Source organism: Macadamia integrifolia, unplaced genomic scaffold (genome assembly GCF_013358625.1).
Source record: "Macadamia integrifolia cultivar HAES 741 unplaced genomic scaffold, SCU_Mint_v3 scaffold2167, whole genome shotgun sequence".
In the NCBI taxonomy this organism is placed as follows: domain Eukaryota; kingdom Viridiplantae; phylum Streptophyta; class Magnoliopsida; order Proteales; family Proteaceae; genus Macadamia; species Macadamia integrifolia.
In genome coordinates, this window is record NW_024868552.1 from 28998 (window position 1) to 54463 (window position 25466).

Consider the following 25466-nt stretch of genomic DNA (forward strand, 5'->3'; position numbering starts at 1 on the left):
TTCTAAGAATTTTGACAAAACTTTGGGCTAGGAGAGAGGAAGCTAGAAGCAAGGAGGAAAAAATTAGACTCTTTGGAGTTGGAACATTCCTTCAGCACTCAAACACATTTAAGAATGGCTGATGGGTGGTAGGTAGATCGCCCATGCCTTGGGAAGTGGAACAGAGCCCTATTTATAGGGATTTGAGCCCAAAAAGGTGGAATTTGGCAGCCTACAATAAAGGAATATTCTTTTTATGGGCCTGCCACTAGGGATTGTTCCCATTTGGTGGCCCCGCCCTACTAAAGGGAAAATGATAATGCTATGTCTTGCTGGCCCAGCAAATATTAGAAATTCCCTCCTTAGGGGCAAAATGGTCATTTTCTCGAAGTTGGGTTGCCTTAATTGGGGTTTGGGCTCATAAGTGCCCTGAAATCTGACTCAGGGGTAATTTCATCTTTTGACCATTGTAGGGTTAGGGTGACTTAAAGTGGGGATACCAGACCATTAAAGATGCATCAGTACTTGGTAAGTGCTAAAAATCATACATTAGACGTAACTATACTGTAAAAATAACTTTAGGGTTTTTGCCCTGAAATTACCATTTTGCCTTTGAACCCTGATTTACCATTTTTCCACTGGACCATAATTTTACTTTCTTTTAATTTTCTGATTTTAATCTCCACCTTAATATTGACTTATTTAATTAAGAATAAGAGATATATCTCTATCCGAGGAGTACCTCTTTCTATTTCAGCAGCCTTATTGACATAGAAGGCTGTGCAACTCCAAGGTGAGGTACTGGGTCGGATAAGTTTTTTGGTTAAGAGATCATTGATCTCTTCTTTGCATGTTTCAAGAAGAGTTTGATTCATTTGGGCTGGACGTGCTTTAGTGGGAATTTGAAGATCTGAGAACCCAATAGCATAAGGTAGGGAGACCATATGCTGCATTCGATGCCAAAAAGCATCAGGAACATCAGAACAAAGATTGGTTTCAAATTTTGATTTGATTTGATTAATTTGTTGGACGGTTTTTGGATTTTTAAGATGATCAGAGATTCTTTCATGAAGAAGCTCATCTTTGAGAAAATTTAATTGTCTAATTTTCCTAATACTTTGGTCATTGGAATTTTGGGCTTGTAAGAATGGGAAGACAATTTTTTGTCCTTGAAACTTTGTAGAAATCCCATCCTGGGTTATTTTGAATGGTTTGATTTTTTCTAAAAATGGTTGACCAAGGATTATGGTTTGGTCAAGATCTTTAGCAAGGATGAAAGTTTGGGGAAGGCAAAGGCCTTGGTTACAAACATGGGTGTTTGAAAGTTTGTATTGGACATTCAACCCAGATCCATTAGCCGTATTAAGGCGTTGGGTAGTTTTTTCATAGAACTGGGTTGGAATAGCACCTTCGTTGATACAGTTGGCGTTTGCACCGGAATCAACTAAGGCAATGGTAGAAAATTTGAACGATGCATTAATAACTAAGGTTATGCGAATATACCAATTTTGACAAGTTATGGTAGCCACAAAACCAGGGGTTGTTAGGTTTGGTTCAACAAATTCTTGGTTTGCAAAAGGATTTATTAATGGTTCGTTGTTTGAAGTTGAAGCTTGTTGGTTTTGATGTCTGTTTAAGAGGGCTATCTGTTGTTTAATTTGTTTTATCTCATACTGCAAAGATGCAGTAGTGGTTTCAAGGGATTTGATTCGACCAGAATGGTCGGGAATAACAGGTTTTGATATCTTATCGAATTTCTGCATGATTTGATGGAGGTTGTAAGGTTGAGGAGAATTTTGGGTAGAAACATTGTTTCTAAGGTGCTCAAGGCAGGCCTTCTTTTGTTCTGGGTCTGCTAAGCTATCTATGTAATCAAAAATATTTGAATTTGGTGATGCCCGGAGCATCCGGATAGATTTGGGAACACAATCTTCACAGCTAAGACCAATAATACAAGAATCACAATTACATGCTTGAAAATTCTCATTATTGGAAGAACTAGAAGAATTATGTTCAGAGGCTTGAATTTGATTAAGTTTGTTGTTTTCATCCACAGAGGAAGATGAAGAGGTTTCTTGGAAAAGAGCAAGGATTTGGGTTTTATCTTGCTCAGAGATTTGTAAAGAATTAATTTTATTTGAAACTCTACAAAATTTGGCAATGTGTCCAGGTTTACCACATCTAAAACATCCTTGTGTGGTTTTATCTGGATTTTGATTCTTAAGATTTTTAGGTGCCTTGAAAGGCTTTCTATATTTGTTATATTTTGGTTTTGAAGGAGTTTTATGGTAAAACTCAGGGGTTGTGAATGGTTTATGAGACATATACCTCTTAGATTTATGAAAATTTTTATAATATTTACGGGAAGATTTGTGTTTGTGTTTGGATGGAGGTTTGAGAGGTGGAAACCCGAATTGTTCGCAGAATCCTCCTAACTCTCGTTTGTAAAACTTGTTTTCTTTATGGATTTGTTTCTTAAGTCTGATATCAGTGCAGAGAGCAAGGCCCTCTTCATGAATAAGACTAATAATTTGGCCATAGGACATTTGATCGTAGGGAATGATCCCATCATTTTCCTTCCTAAGGCGTTGTTTGATTTTTTCAGAAAACAAAGTTGGTAGACCTGTAAGGAATTTTTCTTTCCAACAGGGGAGGTTTGCATTAGGTCTGGTTAAAACTTTGGTTAAGAAAGTGTCTTTGTACCATTTGAAATCATGTAATTTCTTACATCTAAGGTTTGATAATTGTTCAGCTGTTCTATCTTTGAGACGAGAAGGGTTTCCTAAAAAATAATTTGCAATGCTAAAAATAAGGGTATTAACAGCATCCTCAATAGGAATACCTTCACCATCAAGAAGGGGAACACCATCTGGTGTAATTTGAACAGCCATTAAAATTTCTGTTTTTTGGACGTCAGTTAGGACATAATTCCACCAACCTTTGAGTTGGCCAGTAAAGTCAGAAACAAGCAAGGTAGCCACAGCACTATCAGGTGTATTTTTAATCCGATGTGCGTTGCTGACCATGGTCATTTCTTGGAGTTTGTTCATGAGATTATGTTCGGATAGCCCATCTATGTTCCATTCATAGATGATACCGCTTTGGTAAGAAGCCTGAGGAGCAATACCTCTAGCTTCAATTTGTAAGACTGGGAAGACTGGGTGTTGGTTAGAACTTTGACCAATTTGGTTAATTTTGGGGAAGTCTTCTTCTTCAGAACTTGAGGAAGAATCTGAAGAACATCCTATGATGTTGAGGACGCCTCTATTATTTGATTCAGTTGATGGTTCATTTGAGGACTGGTTTTGGACTGGTGTTTGAGGATCACCTAAATGTGCTTCAGCAGCATTAAGGATAGTTAATCGTTGATTAATTTGATCTAAAACAAAAGATTTGTTAAGAGCAAGTTGTTGTTTTTGAGGAATATTGTATGGTTTGAATAAAGAAATAGAAGTTGGAACCGGAGCCGGTGTCATAGATGATGAGGCTACAGGTGTTGGTTGGACAAGGTTTTCAACTCTTGAAAGTTGATTTCCTATAGTTTGAAGACTTAAATTGGTAAAATTTAATTGTTCAATTTGTCTTCGGTTAGGGTCATCATGTTCAGTAATTTTGAATGGAGAAGCTATTATCTCATTATTTTTGTAGTTATGTTTGATGCTTTCTACCGGAGGATGGATAGCATTAGTGGTTTGTCCTTCATAAAGAGTCCAGGCTTTATGAGAGGTGGTTTGGGTACATACCTGATTATGCCAGGGATAGTAAACATTATTATCCTGGGCATATATATCAAAATATGTAAAGAAGAAAACATTTGTTTTAAGATTTGTCATAAAATTATACCAATTTGTTCTGATTTGGGCTTGTTGTTCAAGATTAAAGGTTTTTAAGAACCATATTTCTTCAGGGAAAGAAATATCTTCCCAACGACAGAGTTTGGGGTAAACAATCTGACCCTGAATACAATCAGTTTCAAGGTAAAGGGTTTGGCCTTTTGAAGATGTTCTTTTGGCCCGAGGTTGAACAGACTTCATAGCCTTGTATTTGATTCGATGAATGATGGAAATTGGGATGGTTCCATGCATTAATTTGTAACCATGAGTTTTGAGGTTAAGTTTGAGTGAATGTAAGATATTTGGGTCTTCAAGGGCTATGGACATGTCAGGATAGACATTGAAATGGACAGGTCCATAACAAAGACTTGTTTCAATAGCTCCCAAAAGGGAATCATTGAACTCAAGGAACCTTTGGTCACGAAGGGCTAACAACATAGAAGTGTTGAGTCCTTCTCGGTGAAGGGGTTTGATGGCCACTTGGACTAAGCCAATATGGACATAATTATATTTGCGATCTTTGTATAAATCTTGTAGGGTAAGAGGATCAAAAAGTTGGATTTCTTGAGTTTGTGGGGTAAAATTTATAGTTTGTTCTACGGTCTTGACTGTTTCGAGTCCGAACCAGTCTCGATCATAGAGATCATTTCTTGATATTTTTGGCATGTCCCAACTTCTAAGTCGTCGGTTAATTCTTGAGGTTTGTTCATCATAATCAAGCACATTAGAACTTGTGCTTGCCTCACCTGCCGATCTCATCGACATGGAGCGGGGTAAACGATTCATAATTTGAGAATTCTTAGTCTTGGGGTAATCACCTAGATCTAAGTTTTAAGATGGTATTTCCAACATGACTTGGGCACAAACGTGGTCTTACACTCTTCTGCCACTCCTCCCAAGAATCCAAAGGCATATACCGCGTCGAAAAACTAAAAAGAAAATAATTACTCAAAAGAAAAGAAATCTGCAAAGAAATAAACCGAATCCACCACCACCGTGGCTCTGATACCAGAATACAGGATCGAGATATGCTAAAATCCAGGGAAATAGAGATCTCCTGGTTCTGTATAGCAATCAGAACGAGATAGGTGCAATACATATCTCTTATTCTTAATTAAATAAGTCAATATTAAGGTTGAGACTAAAATCAAAACAATTATAAGAAAATTCAAATTATGGTCCAGTGGCAAAATGGAAAATCAAGGTTCAAGGGTAAAATGGTAATTTTTCAGGACAAAAACCTTAAAGTTATGTTACAGTGTTGTTACATTGAATGGATATTTTTAGCACTTACCAAGTACTAATGCACCATCAATGGTCAGGTATTTCCACTTTAAGTCACCCTAATCCTACAATGGTCAAAAGAGAAAAATACCTCTAGTCATATTTCAGGGTATTACATTTGTTGGCCAAATTAGGGTTTTTGAATGCATTAAGATTTCAGTCCAGATTAGGGTTTAATATTAGTTCCAAGTTAATTCCTGAAATGTTGAACTCTATTATGAAAGAGAGAGTAAGCCTCGTTCATATCCTGTGAATCAAAATTGCCGAGGGCAGGTGATAAAACTGGGTGTCTACACCTAGGGGGGACAAAATCTCTAAAAGAGGGAGACTAGGATACAACAAAACTAGTGGGAGAAATGGAACCAAAGATGATACATCAAATGTTATACCTGTACCCTAAAATTTCTTATTTTAATGTCCATATGTGGCACCGGAGGGCACCAGTACCAATGAGTACTGGGTAGCAGCTATTGTCACACCGTGCCCTTTGTATAGCACGGGTATACGGCACTAGAATTTTCAATCTAGTCAGCCGCCAATATCCAGGATTCCGGATGTAATGTAGTAACGAAATCCACCTCTTACCTACTAACTAAATCAGAGTATGCATATAAAATCCATAAGAAATATAATAGGCATATAAAATCCATAAGAAACATAATAGGCATATAAAATCCATAAGAAACATAAGTCATGTGTGGTGAACATCTAAATGTGATAGATATTACAGGCCCACAAGTATTGAATCCACAGGTTACAAACAATAACATAACCTTACAACAATTACTAATTACAATAATATAGACAAGTAAGAGTTTCCATTCTGCTAGACAGTATCTCCCGTACATAGCATCAATTGTAATGATCACTTGTTCCTCAGCCTTGGTTTCATCATCTAGAAATAACTATCAACTGGGGGGAGGGGGTTGAGCATGTATGCTCAGTAAAGGGGGGCATGCAAGCACACACATACAAGTCATGAATGCAACACAGGTTCACACTATCAAACCACATACTCCATATGCAAGAATCCACATAATTCATTTATTTATCTATTCCGTTATAATTACTATGTCTCAACCTATGGGTATAAGTGCTATAAGCAATGTAGATGACATTTCCTACCCTGTATGTTGGGCCTCAAGAATATAAGTTCATTGCAAGCAGGAGCCAGCAAATCCTGGTCAGAGCTTCGGCCCCCAATTAACCCCTAAATAGTAACCCCTAGCATCATGGCCCTAGTCAAAGCCTCAGTCCCCTATGATTCTGACACCCATACATATAGTAAGTCGTACCATGTTGTACTCTCTAAGGATATAGAACGTCATATCCAAGCGTAGTAGTCCTACATGACGTACCACCGAGTGGGATTAGCCAATACCTCACCCCCTGTTGACAAGGGCTTATAGCATTAGGGATGTGAGCCTAACCAAATGCAATCTACATGCATCCATAGCATCCACACATACAACTGTGACCATAGTTGTATGACTGACCTCTGAGCCCAAGGTACCAGACAGAACCTCAGCTACACCGTGCCACAAATCATCAATATTACATCCAACACCACATAGCTATCATACTACGCATCCACGATCACATCCAAATCTGTAAAACACGTATCATATGAAATTATATAGTATATATAAATCATTTATATAAAATACAATCATACCATAACAGTCATCACATATCACATGAGCATGCAAAACTGAAAAGTAAACACTCCATAAAGAAATCAAGCACCCACTCATTTGAAATTCCCAATTCTAGTGTCTTTCACTAAATTTTCGATCTCACGTATCCTCACTAGGTGTAAATATCAGGTTCCTAATTGTCAAGTTACATGTAAATCAATTTATTGACATAGTTATTTACAAATTATTCTTCCTAGGTTCCATTTGGATTCTTGTATTCAGATCCAACTACATCTAAATTCCTTCTTATCTAATTTAGAGGGCATTCATCCAACCCACATAGTCACTATGCTCATTCTTGGCTTACTAGGATGACCCTATAGGTATTTAATTTTTATTTATCCTCTTGGGGATGTAGGTGTTGCCTAGGCTCAAGGAAACACTTGAATGATGGGATAGGGGCAATATGATCATTTCAGCCTCATGCCTTCTCCAACTTTTCTACCATTTTCTTTTCCTCATTAATCCCATAAAGCATGGCCACACAATATACCAATAGCCTTGAGCAAGTTAGAACACAGACACACAGACATAGGCCATTCATTAACAAAATCAACTTAATAGCCCTATTCTGTCATGCCCTAACTGGCTGGCAGGAAAATTTCCCAATTCAATTTGGGTCTCTGAACACTGTATTGGGTTGCTTGGGGTTTCACTTTAACCCAATTTCTTCCACTAGCATTCCTGCTTCTTGTTATGACAATCCCTGGGCTTAATATACCTGTGTGGAGGTCAATCCCACCTTCAATTTCATTTAATCCCATTTATTTTGGAAAACCCCTATGAATTAGGGTTTCTGGGACAACCCTATACCCATTCCGGTTCCTAATTGAAGTCCATAGCTGGGGCTTTTGTTGTGCGAATCTATGTCACGTCTTCACAAGCTATTCCTTACTTTTAATTTCACTTCTATACTACCCTTACCCCTAACCACCTTCTATTTTAGTTAAATTCACAACTTAGGGTTAGGGTTTCTTACCTATTGTGTTCCTTGGGTGTGCAGATGAGTCTACCAACAGCTGTGCAGCTTAGGTTCTAGCTTCCAACAACAATAGTACTTGGATAACCCATAGGTGCACAGAGTAACAGCAACCACAACACTTCTATAAGCTTCAGAGGAGGGCCGCAGCCACTTGGTTGTAGCAGCAACAAGAGGGTAGTAGCCTAGCTATAGTAGGAGTCCAGTAACTCCCTTTCTCCCTTCTTTCCTTTCTTCTTCTCCCTTCTCTATCTTCATTTTGTCTGCAGCAGTAAAAATGAGAGTCACAGACAACTCTCCCCCCTTTTATAAGCTAAACAGACCTTAGGATCTCTTTGGCAAAAACACTTTTATAAAAATAGATTTTTCTTACCTCTTTAAATTGAAATAATATTTTATAGGAATTAGGGTTTACTATGAGACCAAATGCATTAAAAACCTTAAATATACCCCTAATCATGGTAGAAAACAGGTGGAAAAACCCTGTCAAATAGTGGGACCCACAAGAGAAAAACACCAATTCTAGGCATCCTGTCACTAAATAGGCAGGCCGATTGGCCAGAGGCTCTCTAGCCAGTTAGGCCATTTTTAGACCTCTACTATCCAGCCTTCTATCTAAGGTACCCCACCTTATGTGGGACCCTTTTTCAGTCTTGTGGGCATCCTAAAGGTTATCCCTATACCACAGTAAGGTATCCTTTCCTCCCTTTACTTCCTCCTATAAAACTGATTATAAATTCTTTCCACCATGTAACCTTCTCTATAAACTTCTATTTCTAAGGCTAGGGTTCTAAACTTACAATTTCTCCCCACCTTACAAAAATTTCGTCCTCGAAATTTGTGAGGTGGCTAGTTCTCAAAACAAGTTATCTTACTTCTTCATCTTCATTTTTATCATTCACTCATTCTTTGATTTCTCATCAAAATCAAGAGCTGTCACTTTCCATATCGTTACTTCTGTCAATACACATAATTCATCAATGTAATTTACTCATCTATCCAATTCATATCTCATGATTGTAAATTCTTGAGTTTTTAAAAATCTCATATTTCTAGGATTCAAATATCTCTGCATAAAGTGTGATTTTCCTTCTTATGTCACTTCTAATCTCCCATATCCTGTAGGCAAGTTCATAGGTTTCCACAAAATCATTAAACTCTAAGATATTTTGTCTTTAACCCTCATATGCTATTATTATTATTATTATATATATTTTTTTTATAATTGTCATCATGTTTCATCTAGAACCTCAAGTGTCACATTCATATTATATTCCACCACAAAAGTAAAATTTGTAGTCGTATGTCTATACAGAGACTTGTTATCGTGTCCCACTTTCTGCTTTCATTTATTACTAGATCCATCATCAACCACATAATAGATTCCACTAGAAGGATCAGGGAAAATAAATAAATCTGATATCCACTTATTGAGGATTACTTAAGTCATTATCCACATATTATTCCATCTTTTATAGATTTAATTACACTTTTTCATTTTTCATCTTTGTCCAATCCAAATCCTATACAATTTTCATCTCATTAAGTCTTTACCTACTTTATTAGTACTGAACCACTTCATATTTTCTTCACTTTCTAAATTCCTATTTACCTCCACCTTCTTGATTCCTATTTAATATCATTTCTTTATTTCTCCTTTCTAAATCCCATGACCTCATGGTAAATATGTCTTTCCACACATTTATTATTATTATTTTTATCGCTTCATTTCTAATGATAAATACTCAAAACATGGTCCTTTGACTTCCATTAATACCATACAAACCTCCCTTGTGAAAGTCCAACCCGTAGAACCTTATTTGACCAAACCAGCAAGAGACAACCGGTGGGAAAGGTTCCAAGACTGGCCAGCCGATTCGCAAAATCTATACTTTTAAAACAGTATCCGAGAGAGTTTTATTCTATCTATTTTGGTCATTTTGCCCTCCAATGGTACTGGTTTGCCGCCAAACTCATTTCTAAGCTTCTACTCACTACTGTCTATCATTTTCTTTGCTCCAAATCATTCCAAGTTTGTGCATTCTCTTTAATTTACTCATTATAGGTCAATATTTCAATTTCTTTGAACATAACCTAACCTAGATTTCATTTCTCTGTTTTATTCTTCTTTTGTGAAATTTTCTTCTCTTCTTTATTCCATTCTCTTACTTAGCAATGTGTTCTTGGTTTGATAGAACATTTTCCATTTTCCCTTTTACCCTTACTTGAAATTATGCTTTTTATGATGTAGAACTCATGGCTTCCCAAAGATGCACTAGAAGCAAAGTTGCTACCATTCCATTGGGGCATATGGCAAGAAATGATGGGTATAATACAATTTGGTTTCGAACTCCTTTGAACCAAGATAATTGGGTCCATTTCATGTCAAAGGTCATCATCATATAGTGACCCATTGTAACACACGACCTTTGAGCCTTTCGGGTGCGTGAAAGATTTGAAGCCTTGGGTTCAGAAGCAATGTTGAAGGTGAAAGAAGATGTCTACCCATGACTAGCTCGTGCCTTTTATTGCAATCGTACTGAAAAACATCTTAGCACTGAGGAGTACAAGATCAATAACCGTGTGGGTGGTCAAGACATCTCCATTACCTCAATTGAATTTGGGCAAATCATTGAGGGTTTATCTGAGGGTAGCAAAATTTATTGCCCTCCTCGGACGTTTTCGGTGGGTTTCTTCAAAAACACCAAGATAGGTTTCTTGAAGGCCAATGTCACTATGGGTGGTGAAGCAAATTGGGCCAAAATTACAAATTGGAGATCTTCACCCAGAGTATTGTGCAAGATTATGCAATACAATCTTCTTCCTATCCATAGCCACTTTAGTGAGATGTCATTAATGTAAGCATACACGACCTTCTGTCTTTATATAGGAGAGAGGAGCAGTTTACCCTACCTAATGTTGAGGCATATGATGTCTCGTGCTTACCATCCGGCTAATGGCAACCTCTTCTATTATAAGTTTCTAACCAAAGTGTTCAGACATATGGGCATTTGTCTAGAGGGTGAGGAGAAAATGGATACCCATGCCATTCCCTTTGATAGAGCTATCCTAGAGAAGATGCAGTTGCATGAGTATGCAGGGAGTGATTGGGATGAGGCACCTATAGTAGAGGATGACTTAGTGAGTATGAGGATGATGTGCACAGGAGTGAGGATGAGAATCTTATGGAGGAGGAGGCACAGTTGGGAGATGAGCAACAGGATGAGGGGGTACACTTTATAAAGGAGGAGCATGTGGATCCTTTCCGAGAGTTCCATATCAGTGATGTAGATATAGGCTTTGGGTTCATAGTGAAGGAGATTAAGGGTCTAGGGATACAACTTCCATGTATTCTCGAGGAGAGTACCCATGGCACTATTCCTGCTATGGAGGAGACTCACCATACTAGTCACACACCTTCTCAGACTCACTTTGAGACTACTTCTGATCCTACCCAGCCTACCACTCAGACTGGAGGTACATTTCACTCCTTAAATTATGACTTACATGTTACTTTTACTTAGTATGTTATTCCTTATCTTATCTATTTCTTGTTTTTATAATCCAGATTCCCCAAATTTTCAGTCTATGATAGACTTCATTGAGAGGAGCTTCACCAGTCACTACCACTCTGGACTTACTGACATCCCAAGTCGACACTCTAAGCTCTAGGGTAGAGATAGTAGGGGCTGTTTTGGATGGCTGGGCGGAGTGTCTAGAAATTTCATCTGAATATAGACCTCTTATTTATCGATCATAGGCTCAACAAAAACACGATGCAGTTTCTACTTCTTCCAGTCATCCACGGCGATGTCGATAGTAGACTTGAGCTTTAGTGACTGTTCTAGTCATTTTGTGCTACTAACAAACTTAGAGTAGTTGTTTGAAAGGTATTAGAGTTGTAGTTTTGTACTTTTTGTTGTAGTAATTACTTTTTGTTGTTGTTAACAACTCGGATGTATTCTCCCCCATTTTGTACTTACAGGGTTTTTCTTTCTTTCTCTACCCCTCCCTCCACTAGTACTTCTATCTTTACTATCAAGGTTTCCTCTCCTTATAGTTCATATTGTAAATCTTTTTGTTAATGTCTTTATATAATGAAAATTTGTAGAGTTTTACTTGCTTCCTGTCTATTCTTTCTCTAATCTCTTTATCGTTGTCACTTACTTGTGCATTTTCTGTATTGAATTTTATTATTTTACCTATTGATCACCACACACCTAGAGTTTCAAGGTTTGGTTAGGTGACCATGGTGCATCCTGCTCTGATACCACCTTATCACACCCTGGCCTCCGTATGAGACAGGTATGCGGCACTGAAATTTCCAATCCAGTCAGCCTGCCAATTCATAGGATCCCGGATGCAGTGTAGTAACCAAACCCACCTCGGACCCACTAACTAAATCAGAGTATGCATATAAAATCCATAAGAAACATAAGTCATGTGTGGTAAACATCTAAATGTGATATATATAAAATATTACAAGCCCACAAGTATTGAATCCACAGGTTACAAATAATAACATAACTTTACAGCAATTACTAATTACAATAATCTAGACTAGTAAGAATTTCCATCCTGCAAGACAGTATCTCACGTACGCGGCTTGTTCTTTAGCCTTGGTTCCGTCATCTAGAAATAAATATCAACAGGGGGTGAGCATGTCATGCTCAGTGAGGGGGTGGGGTATGCAAGAACACACATACAAGTCATGAATGTGACACAACCTCACAATAGCAAACCACACACTCCATATGCAAGAATCTACATGATTCATTTATTTATCTATTCCACTCTAATTACTAAGTCTCAACCCATGGTTATAAATGCTATAAGCAATATAGGTGGCATTCCTTACCATGTATGTTGAGCCTCAAGAATACAAGCTCATTGCAAGCAAGAGCCAGCCAATCTTGGTCAGAGCCTCGGTCTTTAGCTAACCCCTAAATAGTAACCCCTGACATCATGGTCCCAATCAGAGCCTCGGTCCCCCATGTGTCCGATGGCCATACATACAGTACGTCGTACCATGCTGTGCCTTCTCAGGATACAGTACGTCATACTTAGGCACAGTAGTCCTACCCAACGTACCATCTAGTGAGATTAGCCAATATGTCACCCACTATTGGCAAGGGGTTATAGCACTAGGGATGTGAGCCTAACCATATGCAATCTACATGCATCCATAGCATCCATGTGTACAACTATGACCTTAGCCATAAGACTAACCTCTAAGCCCAAAGTAGCAGATAGAACCTCGGCCACACGACACCACAGATCGTCAGTATTACATCCATCTCCACATACATACATCCATGGTCTTAGCTATAATTCTGACCTTTGAGCCCATGGTACAGGATAGAACCTCAGCCACACCGTGCCACAGACCATCAATATTACATCCAACACTACATAGCTATCATACTAAGCATCCACAAAACTACGATCACATCCACATCTGTAAAACATGCATCATGTGAAATTATATAGTATATATATATATCATTTATATAAAATACAATCATAACATAACAGTCATCACATATCACATATGCATGCAAAACTAAAAAGATGGAAACACTCCACAAAAGAAATCAAGCAACCACTCACCTGAAATTCCCAATTCTAGTGTCTTTCACTAAATTTCCGATCTCGCATATCCTCACCAGGTGTACATATCATGTTCCTAATTATCAAGTTACATGTAAGTAAATTTACTGACATAGTTATTTACAAATTATCCTTTCTAAGTTCCATTTGGATTCTTGTATTGATATCTAACTGCAACTGGATTCCTTCTTATCTAATCTTGAAAGCATTCATCCAACCCAAATAGTCACCAAGGTCATTCTTGGCTTACTAGCATAGCCCTATAGGTATTTAATTTTTATTTATGCTCTTGGGCATGTAGGTGTTGCCTGGGCTTAAGGAAACACTTGAATGATGGGATAGGGGCAATATAGTCATTCCAGCCTCATGCCTTCACCAACTTTTCTATCATTTTCTTTCCCTCATTAATCCCATAAAGCATGGCCACACAATATAGCAATAGTCCTGAGCAAGACAGAACCCAGACACACAGACATAGGCCATTCATTAACAAAATCCATTTAATAGCCCTGTTTTGTCAGGCCCTAACCGGCTGGCTAGGTTGCCTGAGGCTATCTAGCCAATTGCCTGGCAGAATAGGCCATTCTTAGCCTATCAACCAAGTTCTTCTTGTTGTACCAAGTTGTTTTGGCAATTCTAGTCTCAGATTGGCTTCTTACCCATTTCAATTAAAATTTCTACACCTAGCAGGAAAATTTCCCAATTCAATTTGGGTCTTCAAACACTATATTAGGTTGCTTGGGGTTTCACATTAACCCAATTTCTTCCACAAGCAATCCGGCTTCTTGTTCTAACAATCCCTGGGCTTAATTAGACCTATGTGGAGCTCAATCCCACCTTCAATTTAACTTAATCCCATTTATTTTGGAAAAGCCCTATGAATTAGGGTTTCTAGGACAACACAATACCCATTCGGCTAACTAATTGAAGTCCACAGCTGGGGCTTTTGATGTGAGAGTCTGTGTCAACTCTTCACAAGCAATTCCTTACTTTTAATTTCACTTCTATACTACTCTTACCCCTAACCATCTTTTATTTTAGTTAAATTCACAACTTAGGGTTAGGGCTTCTTACCTGTTCTGTGTTCCTTGGGTGTGCAGATGATTCTACTAGCAGCTGTGCAGCTCAAGTTCTAGCTTCCAACAATAGCAGTACTTGGATAACCCATAGGTGCATAGAGCAGTAGGAGCCACAACACTTCTAGCAGCTTTAGAGGAAAGTCGCAACCTCTTGGCAACACCAGCAACAATAGGGTAGTAGCCCAGCTATTGTAGGAGTCCAATAACTCCTTTTCTCCCTTCTTTCTTCCCTTCTTCTTTCCTTTCTTCTTCTCCCTTCTCTGTTTTCATTTTGTTTGTAGTAGTAAAAATGAGAGTCTCATCCAAATCTCCCCCCTTTTATAAGCTAAACAGACCTTAGGCAAAAACACTTTTATAAAAATAGATTTTTCTTACCTCTTTAAATTGAAATAACATTTTATAAAAAAATAGGGTTTACAATGAGACCAACTGCATTTAAACCCTTAAGCACACCCCTAATCATGGTAGAAGATCAGGTGGAAAAACCCTGTTAAATAGTGGGACCCACAGGAGAAAAACACTAATTCTGGGCATTCTACCACTGAACAGGCAGGTCGGTTGGCTAGAGGCTCTCTAATCGGTTGGGCCCTTTTTGGTCCTCTATTGTCCAACCTTTTGGCTAAGGTACTCCACCTTATGTGGGACCCTTTTTCAGTCTTGTGGGCATCCTAAAGGCTATCCCAATACCACAGTGAGGTATCCTTTCCTCCCTTTACTTCCTCTTATACAACTAATTATAAAACCTTTCCGCCATGTACCTTTCTCTATAAACTCTATTTCTATGGCTGGGGTCTAAACTTAGGGTGTTACAACTATCTTTTGCTGAGAAGGGAAGTATTGACTCCACTTGCACCTGCTACCCATGCCTCAATAATTGGAAGGGATTCCAAACACGGAAGGGAAGGTTAGTCAAACCCGCAAACCTCACGAGAGAACCTCCAAACCTTAATAGTATAATATAACCAAAAGATGGGACCCACACACACTGGAAACACTTTGGGAAGGCCCCACCCAGCCTAAGGATATGTTTCCACATAAAGGGGACCAGCTCACCTTCACCGGCTGATGGTAATAAGCTAGTGAACACCCTACGGTGAGTACAACCATGTACCCTAAACACATCCATATTGATGGAACAACATATTTAGAAGTTGATTAATGTGGCAGGACACCCCGAGGTGGGCCCATTAGTGTTAAATGACAGATTAGCCCGGTAATGAGTGAAAACCTATTATTTCCCCAAACAGCCCTTAGACAACTTAAGTGGCTATAAATAGGGATTCTTGTCATTCATTTCTCTACCTACCAAAGTAAAAGCAATGGGAAGGAGAAAGAGAAAGAAGAAGAAGGAGAAGAAGAGTAAGAGAGGAAGGAAGGAAGGAAGCTAGGGTTTCATCCTTTCAGGTAAGCCCTATATTCCCTACCCCTCTCCACACACACAGAAGTCTCTCTCTCTCTCCCTCCCATTTCCACTCTTTATTGAGCTAATGGGAACCGCCCCAACCAATTCTCACCTACCCACTTAATATACAAATTAATTGGGGGGTTTGGTATGGGGTATCTAATTAGCAAGATTAGTCACTCACATTGGGTATGAACCTCCTCCATAGAGAGCCCCATCTCATACCCCCAATTTGGGAAACACAAGACCTAGAAATGGAGAAATTACCCAAATTTCCTAAAATCCACCTTCCCACTTGTCAAGACTACAAATTGGAAGGGGGATTTGGTGTTAGGAGAATTACCCTAGGTTGGTGGCTCAATTTGAGTCTATGAACTTTCCTTTATGAAATTCCCATCTAAAAACCCCAATTTGGGTTACTAAACCCTAGAACAAAGGATTTTTCCCAAACTCTCTACATTTCACCTTTTGAACCCAAAATTTGGTTAGGGAAAGTGAAACTAAACACATGAATGGAGGTTTGAAAATGATCACATAGGCTATTGGTGGTCAACACATGAACTTCCATCAAAATTTCCCAAAATTAGGTAAACCTAGACTTGTAAAATAGGGATTGGAACCTATTGCATGATTCTATATTGAACTAAATCACTAACTACACTAAACCCAAACTATGTGTGGTGTGTGAGGGTTCCCTACATGCAAAACAACCTTAAAATCACAGAACCCAAATTGTAAACTATACAAAAGAGCGAGATGGGAGGAGTGGAGTTGGAAGATGGCACTACCCCTGAAACCACACACACACCCACATTCAAAGGGGCCATGTGGCCTGTGGAGCAAATTTGGGCAAAGAAACCCAGATTTTAACTTCACCGACTGATGGTCACCTGATTAGCTACTGAAGTATGGACCATCGGCCGATGAAGTTTGAGGTGGGAAATTTGAGTTTTTCACCCCACTCAGATATATCCACCAGTGAACTCACCAGCGTATGGGCATCCACTGGTGAATCACCTGGAGAATGGTTTTTAAATCCTTTTTATTGGGGCATGTGTCCTAGAGTCCCATTCCTCTACGGATAACTGAATTTCCTTAAGAACACTACGTATCCTAGGAGTGGAACTGAGAAGTCACAGGAGCACACAACACGAGGTCTTAGACTATTTACCACCATCTAGAACTCGAGGTGAGGGGATTTTGTGCAATTTTATAAAATGTTTACATCATGTTGCATATGTGGATGACCATACCATATTGCATATTATAATCTTGTTTCTTGTGATGAATGTTGATGTGACATGATGATACGAATTGTGGCTATGGATGTGTGTGTGTGATTGGGATGTAGGGTAGCCGAAGGTTGGGTTCCGACACTGCATGCCTAAGGTGAGTGTGGGTGTGAGTGTACTGTGGGGATTGGGGTGCAGGGTGGCCGAAGGTTGGTTGCCGCACCGTATGCCCACGGGGTGTGTGAGTTTGTTTGTGACGTGACACATACCATGATAGAATGCATTAGGTTATGATAACTACCTGAGTGCTACAACCCTTGTCAATAGGGGTTTCCGTATTGGCTAATCCTACCGTCTGACAGTCCGAGGTTGGGGAAGATTTTCAATGACTGAGGTGGTGGGGATGCCAGCGTCGTGACAAACCCTCACACGATGTTGGATTCAATGGTGGGTAAGCCCTACATGCGATGTTGGATTCGACCTAGTGGTATTATGGGGGATTATTAATAGGGGCTTATGGGTACCGAAATAGCCATATAGGGACTGGTATGCTCCTGACTTGCAACTAGCTTCTATCCTTGGGGACCAATAATGTACTTTCATGACTAGGGATACCACCTATGTTGCAGTAGCACTGATACCCACTATGGACTTAGAATCTGTTGGATAAGTTTATTTGCTAATAATCCAGATCATATCATTGCATTCATCTAAATGTATTCATACTGGTTTGGTTGGACATTTATATTGTTTTTATTTCATGAATTGTTGTGAATGTTTGTGTGTACCCCTCACTGGGCTTCGTGGAAGCTCACCCCCATTGTTGCCCCCTTTTTAGATGTTGATTCAGGGAACTATCCAAAGTCTGTGACTGAGGAGCAGCTCTCTACGTAGGTGGCCTCTGGGATGAGGAACTAGATATGCATGAGGACGAATTTTTATGTGACGATTGTGCATTCGAAGCACACTGAGGATGAGAGTATCATCTTCCATTTTTCGTTTCTTGTTGTACTTATCAGATGTAGCCCTAGGGGCATAACTGTAATTTTGTTTCCACTTTGAAAACCTCCGTTTTGATAAATATGGTAAATATCATTAGACATCACCAGTTGTTATATTTTGATTATTATTATCTATGTGATTGTAGAATCATTTCATAACTTTATGAACTTAAAGTACTGCATCGTGGATCCTAGATGGATTGTGGACACGTGTGTGTATCCATGTCACCAGTCTTCAGGTAAGTGAAGGCAGGGTGTGGCATCAAAACTAAGTGGGAGGGGGGGCAATGAGGGGAAGATCCCAACAGAGGGCAAGATGGCTATTCCTATTTGAGTTAGTGCAAAGTACACAATTATGAAGAATTTTATTCTGAATCTCAAATGTAATAATATCTTATATTTGCTCAATAGTGCTCGATAACAAGTTCCTCTCCTTTTATTCATTTCCGACCAGATATGATGAATCATTGTAGAGAAGGCCAATTTACCTCGAGCATCCCCAGATGATTTATCGTTCAAGGTTTTCTGATCCCATCTCCATTACGTGCCAAAAGGGAGGACGACTCTTGGAATTGGCCAGCACTTTCTTAGGATACATTTCCAAACAGTAGCAATAAACAGCTCAAGAAGATTGTAACAATATATAGCCTCATAGGTGGCGGAAAACTATGTAATATGGAATGGAAAATCTCAAATATAGGGTATGTCATCTTGGGTTCAAACTTCTTTAGTATGATTTGTATAGGTGAAGTTATTCAGATTTCATAGTCAGGGCATATATGGCTTTGCAACAATAATCAGATTGGATTTCCTGTGCATTGAGACACCAAAGACTTCAGCAATATCTAAATCCTTGGCTTGGATACCGGGTGGAAGTTCTCATTCGAAGCTGTAAAGAAGTTGAGCGAGAGGAAGCTCAAGAGATGCTATTGCAAAAGATATAGCAGGGCAACTTCTTCTGCTAGCCCCAAATGGTATCAATTCGAAGTCCTGCCCCTTGAAATCAATATTGCTTTTCATGAATCTCTCTGGTTCGAACATTTCGGAGTTCTTCCAAGACTCTGGGTTCCTTCCTATAGCCCAAGCATTGACAAAGAAGCGAGTTTTGGCAGGAATGACGTACTCATCTATGTTTAATTCTTCCATGGATCCTCTTGGGATAAGTAGTGGAGCAGGAGGGTGCAATCGGAAGATCTCTTTGATTACAGCTTTCAAGTACTTCATCTGAGGTAGATCATCTTCTAATACTATTCTTCTATCTCCAACAATGCGTCTTACTTCAGCTTGTGCTTTTTTCATCACTCTTGGGTTCATGATAAGCTCAGTCATTCCCCAATCAAGGGTTATGAAGTTTGTGTCTGTCTCTGCAGCAAACATGTCCTGCACAGAAGCATAAGGCTATAATTGATTGCAATTTGATGTTCAAGCATCACAAAATTAATGGATTCATCCATTTCACTCGGTTGTTGCCTCGTAAATAAAACCAGAGCAGAACAATAATTTGAAGGAAAAAGAAGTAAGCGGGGGAATTCATAGTCACCAAGATGAGGACTTTGATGTTGTCCACGGTAAGAGGAAAGTCACAGACGTCTTTTTTCTTCCTTTCAAGTAAAACATCTACAAAGTCTTGATGGTCCCCTTTCTTTTTCTTGGATTTAAGATGCTCATCAATTACCTCATTGAAGAAGCAATCAAAGCATCTAACGGTGCTCTCTAGTCTTGATTTCACACCAGTTATCATCTGTATCCATTCCATGGAAGGGAAGAAATCTCCCAAGCTAAGTCCTCCAAGCAGCTCCTGAAACTCATCAAACATGGTATTGAACCCATGCCGATCATACTCACCTCCTTCTATGAAACCCCTACCAAAGGCTGCCCTGCAAACAATTTCATTTGCATAGGTTCCAAGCATCTTACTAAGATTAGTTGTGCCACGATATGACTCTGTAATCCGATGAACCAAACGTGCAACCTCTTCTTGTCTTATGCTAAATGACTATTCGTTTCACACTCAGGAGCTCAAGTATGCATAACTTCCTGATATTCCTCCAGTAAGCACCATAAGGGGAGAAGGCCATGTCAGTACAATTGTAAAGTAGGTGTTTGGCAGAAAAGATTTGGGGCCTGCTTGAAAGAGCAAGGTCATGGGTCTTCGTTACTTCTTTTGCTATTCTAGCAGAGGATACAACCACTGTTGGGATTTCACCTAGTTAAGTGAATGATAGGGCCAAATTTCTGAGAGAGACGGCAAAGAGAGAGGTGAGGCATGTTACCTAGTTGGTGAAGGTTGCTTTTTATAGGTAACTTTGAAGGACCTGGTGGGAGATTGAGCTTTCTTCTTCCTCGTTTTACCTTTAAGAGATGCTTAAGAAGAATTAGTAAAAAAATGGTTGCAAAGAGAAAGTAGGGTTGGATGGTTCCAAGGTTGTTGCTTTCTGGAGCAATTTGAAGGGGGCGGCCATTTGACTTTCTTCTGAGCAAAGTAGAAAACAGGAGCTTTTCTCATTTTCTGTTGATGGCCGTTCACTTATATTCATAATCTTTGTCTCCTCTAGGTTAGGATCTCTTAATTTATCCACTCTTGGCATAATCCTTTTTGGGGTGTCCAACCCAACTGCGTGGCTCACGACTGTTAAAGAAAGCAACCCTTCAGAAAGCACCAACTACAAAAAAACAAACGACAAACTACAAACCCAGATAAGCCAAACTGGGAAAATCCCAGAGATGGATGCAAGAAAAGTAATAGATAAAGAAAAACATAGGACAAAGTTTTCCTCCGCCATGCAGTGATCAAAGGGTCAGAAGCCCCCTCCATCCCAAATCAAGTGGCCTGGATCAACGGATTCCTGTTCACATAATCACTGATATAAAATAACAAAAGTTGTAGATGAGTCAAGTACTCAAATAGGGTGAGTCCAATCAACATTTAAGACTAGAAAACTTCCCCAAAAGAACATGTCTAGAATGACATAATCAAAATGATCACAGTAATGGGAGGATAAGAAAGGGATGTCAACCTACTGTCACAGCAATCAGCTAATGGTGCTAAACTTCTTCCTCCACTCAATACAAGTCCTACAAGAAAGAACTAGAATACACATGATAATTAAGAAACTCAGATAAGGCTGAGTTGAGTTGAATTAAATACATAGGTACACAGAGCAAGCGAGCAAACTAGAGAGAGAGACAGAGAGCTGGATCATTAGGTTTACCTGCTGGACTGCTTCAGAGGAGAGGATATCCACTTTCCATTCAGTATTACTGCTGTTCTCTATGACTGAGATGAACACGGTATTATGGAAACTTACCATAATTCAAGATCTCTAATTGTGAAGTCGAAACTAGAGAGTTGAGACTTTGAGAAACAAACCCAATAAGGTTAGAGTTGAAACAAACAAGGTTAGGATCAGTATCTCAAATCTGAATAAATTGGGCTTGAAGTTTGAACCTGCCAAATTCAAATATCCGGATTATAAAACCCAACCTTATATCTAGCATCCAAATGGTGGATTTGTTTTGGAACAGATGAAATCCATGTGCAAAATTCCAATCTCTCAATATGTAAAAGTCATTGATAATAACTAAATATAATCCAGGGGCTCAAAAGTCTTTTTCTCTGTTCATTACACTTTCATAACAACCAAACACTCTAAACAGATAATCTGTCCTGTGACTTTCTTGCAATAGTGGATTTTCAATTCAACAAGTAAATGATCAACTCCAATAAAATATCCATGCAAGCAAAAAACCTTAGGCCCTGATAATATTTTCATGCCTAAACCAATGAAGGAAGAAAGCACAACATTATCTACATAATACCTTAACCTACAACGAATTTTGCCTAATCTAACCATATATATCTGACAGTTGCAAAGGGGAGAGAAATAATTGTTGGCTGATGTGGCCTTACATTGCCACATAGGTCATAATTAACATATTTAATTAAATAAATGTTGGCTAATGTGGCCTTATGTTGCCACATAGGTCATATTTAATATATTTAATTAAATTTTTAATAAAGAAAATGTGATATAATTGGATGTAGCTGGCTATTTATCATAATGGGTGGGCATAGTGTAGTTAATATAAATAAGGACTCTAGTCCCTCTTTCCATTCAACGCAATCTTGTCTCGTCCCATTGAGAAGACAAAGCTTGAGAGAAGAAATAGGAAAGAGATTGACTAAGAGAGAAACATTTTCTCACACTAAATCTATCAAAGAGTAGGAGGAAAACAAAAGAGGATCTCACCAATATCAACGATGGCAGGTTATTACAGTCCAAGAGGAGGTAGACCAAAATATTTAATTCCACATTTAGGTTCTTCTCATCATCTTACATTTGTTATTAGAGTAGATTTTCTCTGCCTCTGGATTTGGAATTGAAGATTTTCCTTTTAACAATTTTGCTTTCGATCGAAATTTAGATCAAAATCCAACATTAACTGAAAATCCAATGATTGATAGTAATTTAAAAGCCAGCGGGGTCGTCACCCCTCCGGTCGTCGACCGTTGGCCGTGATAGCCTTGTGGTCGGCCATGAACATATTTTCCTTTACTTCTCTATCTTGATTTGATTTTGATAGGTTGTGGGGGGAGAGTAAAAAGTGAATATTCCTTTGATTCTCTCCATAAAGATAAAGTTACCTCAAGTTAATTAAAGAAAAAAATAACAAGTAAATAAATAAAAGGTGGTTACTTTATCACGTACAAGTACATGATTTTCAAAACCAATTTTGTTTTGTGATAAAGATAATGTGTGGTTATTAAAAATTCATGGAATATTCTTTGGGTAATAAATTGGGTTGAGTTTCTCATTAACCCATATGGAGTATTAAATAAAAGATCCAATTAATAATATATGGATAACCCATTTATCCAATTAATGACATATGAGTGAACTAGGTGTAGACACAATACGATCACGGTTCATGTAACCCGACCCAGATGGGTTAACCTGACCATCCGATTTGGTTTGTTTGTTTTGCCCATTCAATTTATACATGATAGTACAAATTTTTCGTACTTTCAGAGGTTAGTAATTTGTCACCCTGAAGTTGTAAGGTCAGTCCTTTTGAGGATTACAATTTTTAGATCTTCTGAATCTAAATTTTTTAGTTTTAGAATCTAATTTCATGCCATTTAGGTAAACGACCTCATTCTTTGGGACTGTGTGCTTATGGAACCATGTTTTGGACCTCTTTTTACAATTTTGATATTATCTAGATATTGATAATGCATGTTTTCATATGTTGTTCTGTTGTAATCTTATTCTACATGATGTTATTTGTTAACATTACTTAAATGGAAAATGCATTAAAGTTGATGGCATTTAGACAAGTCACTATGCATTTTAATTAATAAATTATTGACAATTTGATTTATTTATTATTTTGTGGAATGAAGAATCAAGCTTATGAAACATATAAGGGGTCTACATGTAAGCATTATAAGAAATGTCATTAAGGGATTGTTACTTATGTTGTATTCTAGAAAGTGATGGGCATTTCTTGAATGCATAGATTACATCATTATTTTGCATCTAAAGTATATAGATGATTTTCTATCCCCAATGGGAGTGGATTATTTTACATACACATAAGTTGGGGTAAGATAATTGTGATAAGCACTAGGCACTACATCCAATGGTGCAGTTTTGACTTGGTGTGATACACATTAGTTTTACCACATAAGAATAAAACTTTTGTTGTTACAATTGCAGTCCAACGACGAGATGTAATGAAACAACCGTTTGAAACTAAAACCATTTAAGGAATAGATAAATCTTAATGAAAATACCATTTGACAAACTATTACAAATTGTACCCGCAGTCCAACGACATGCTGCAATGAATTTTAGCATGTTGTTGGTTATTGTCATTGGTTGATATCAACATAAGGTGTCTAAAATTAACTTGAGTTAACTTTTAATATAATATTAGCATGCTTTATTTATTTTTTTAATTGATTGCTTCTCTTGATTTAATTGCAGTACCCTTGGATAATGTTTATAGAGTTCCCATGCTAGCTGGGGATAATTACCAGAAATAGAGGGAAAAGGTCATAATGACATTAATAGTTATGGACAATGACTTTGCGATCCGTGAAGAGAAACTTGCACCTTTCACCGAATTAAGTATACAAGAAGAAAGAGATTACTCTAAAGAGTGGGACCGAGCTAATAAGTTTTGTCTTACCAAAATAAAAGGGCATATAAGTCAAACCATCAAGAGCTCAATCCAAATGGTGATTTAGTAGTTGATTATCTTAAGGCAGTGGATGAGCAATTTGTCAAGTCAGATAAGTCCATAACTATGACTCTCATTGAAAAATTTAACTCCATCAGGTATGACGGAACCAAAGTAGTGAGGACATATATTTGAGAAATAAGAGATATAGTGGCTCAGTTGAAGGCACTTAAGGTGGTTCTACCAGATAATTATTTGGAATACCATATTTTGAATTCTCTTCCTAAGTAGTTTACTGGCATAAGACCTCCTATAATACACAGAAGGGTAAGTGGTCAATTTATGACTTAGCTCACATTTGTGTTGAGGAGGAAGATAGGTTGAAGAGAGATTCAAAAGTGAAGAGTGCAAATCTAATAACTACTAAGTATATAAGGGACAGTCCAACAAGTCCAAAGTGAAGAAAGACAAAAGGGAATTTTCCTATAAAGACTGAAGGCATGAAGGCTTCTGGAAAGTGTTTCTTCTTTAAGAAACCAAGACATCAAAAGAATGATTGTGCCAAATACAAGTAGTGGTTAGAAAATAAAGGTATGCTTAAAACCTTTGTATGAGTCATTATTAATTGATTCTCATAACAATAATTGGTGGGTTGATTCTGGTTGCACAACTCACATTGCCACTACTTTCCAAGGCTTTTTAGAAACAAGGCTACCAACGAAAAATGGAAGATGCATCAGGCAACGGGATGCAATATGAAGTAGTAGTTGTAGGAATTTTCAGATTAGTTTTGCATTCAGGATTTGCAATGGATTTGGAAAGAACATTTTATTTTCCATCTTTCAAGAAGAACATGATATTGGTGCCACGTTTGGCACCATTAGGATTTGTTTTTTATTTTGGTTTAACTTTCAAGATTTTGAAAAACAATGTGATGGTCGGTTCTGGTACTTTAATTGATGGTTTATATTTTGTTAAATTTAAACTCTTCTTATGAAAGTAGTTTATTATCCACATCCAATAATGTAGACATTAAAAGAATTATTATTAATAAAAAATCCTCTATGTTGTGGCACCAAAGATTAGGTCATATATCCATTGAGAGAATGAAAATATTGGTGAAAGGAGTACTTGGTACTCTAAATTTCACTTATTTTGGAACTTGTGTGGATTGCATCAAAGGA

General features: G+C 38.1%; 1 pseudogene; it reads right to left on the bottom strand.

Moving 5' to 3' along the window:
* Positions 1-18864: 18864 nt before the first annotated feature.
* On the bottom strand, positions 18865-24469 carry LOC122065968 (annotated as a pseudogene).
* Between the last annotated feature and the right edge of the window lie 997 nt (positions 24470-25466).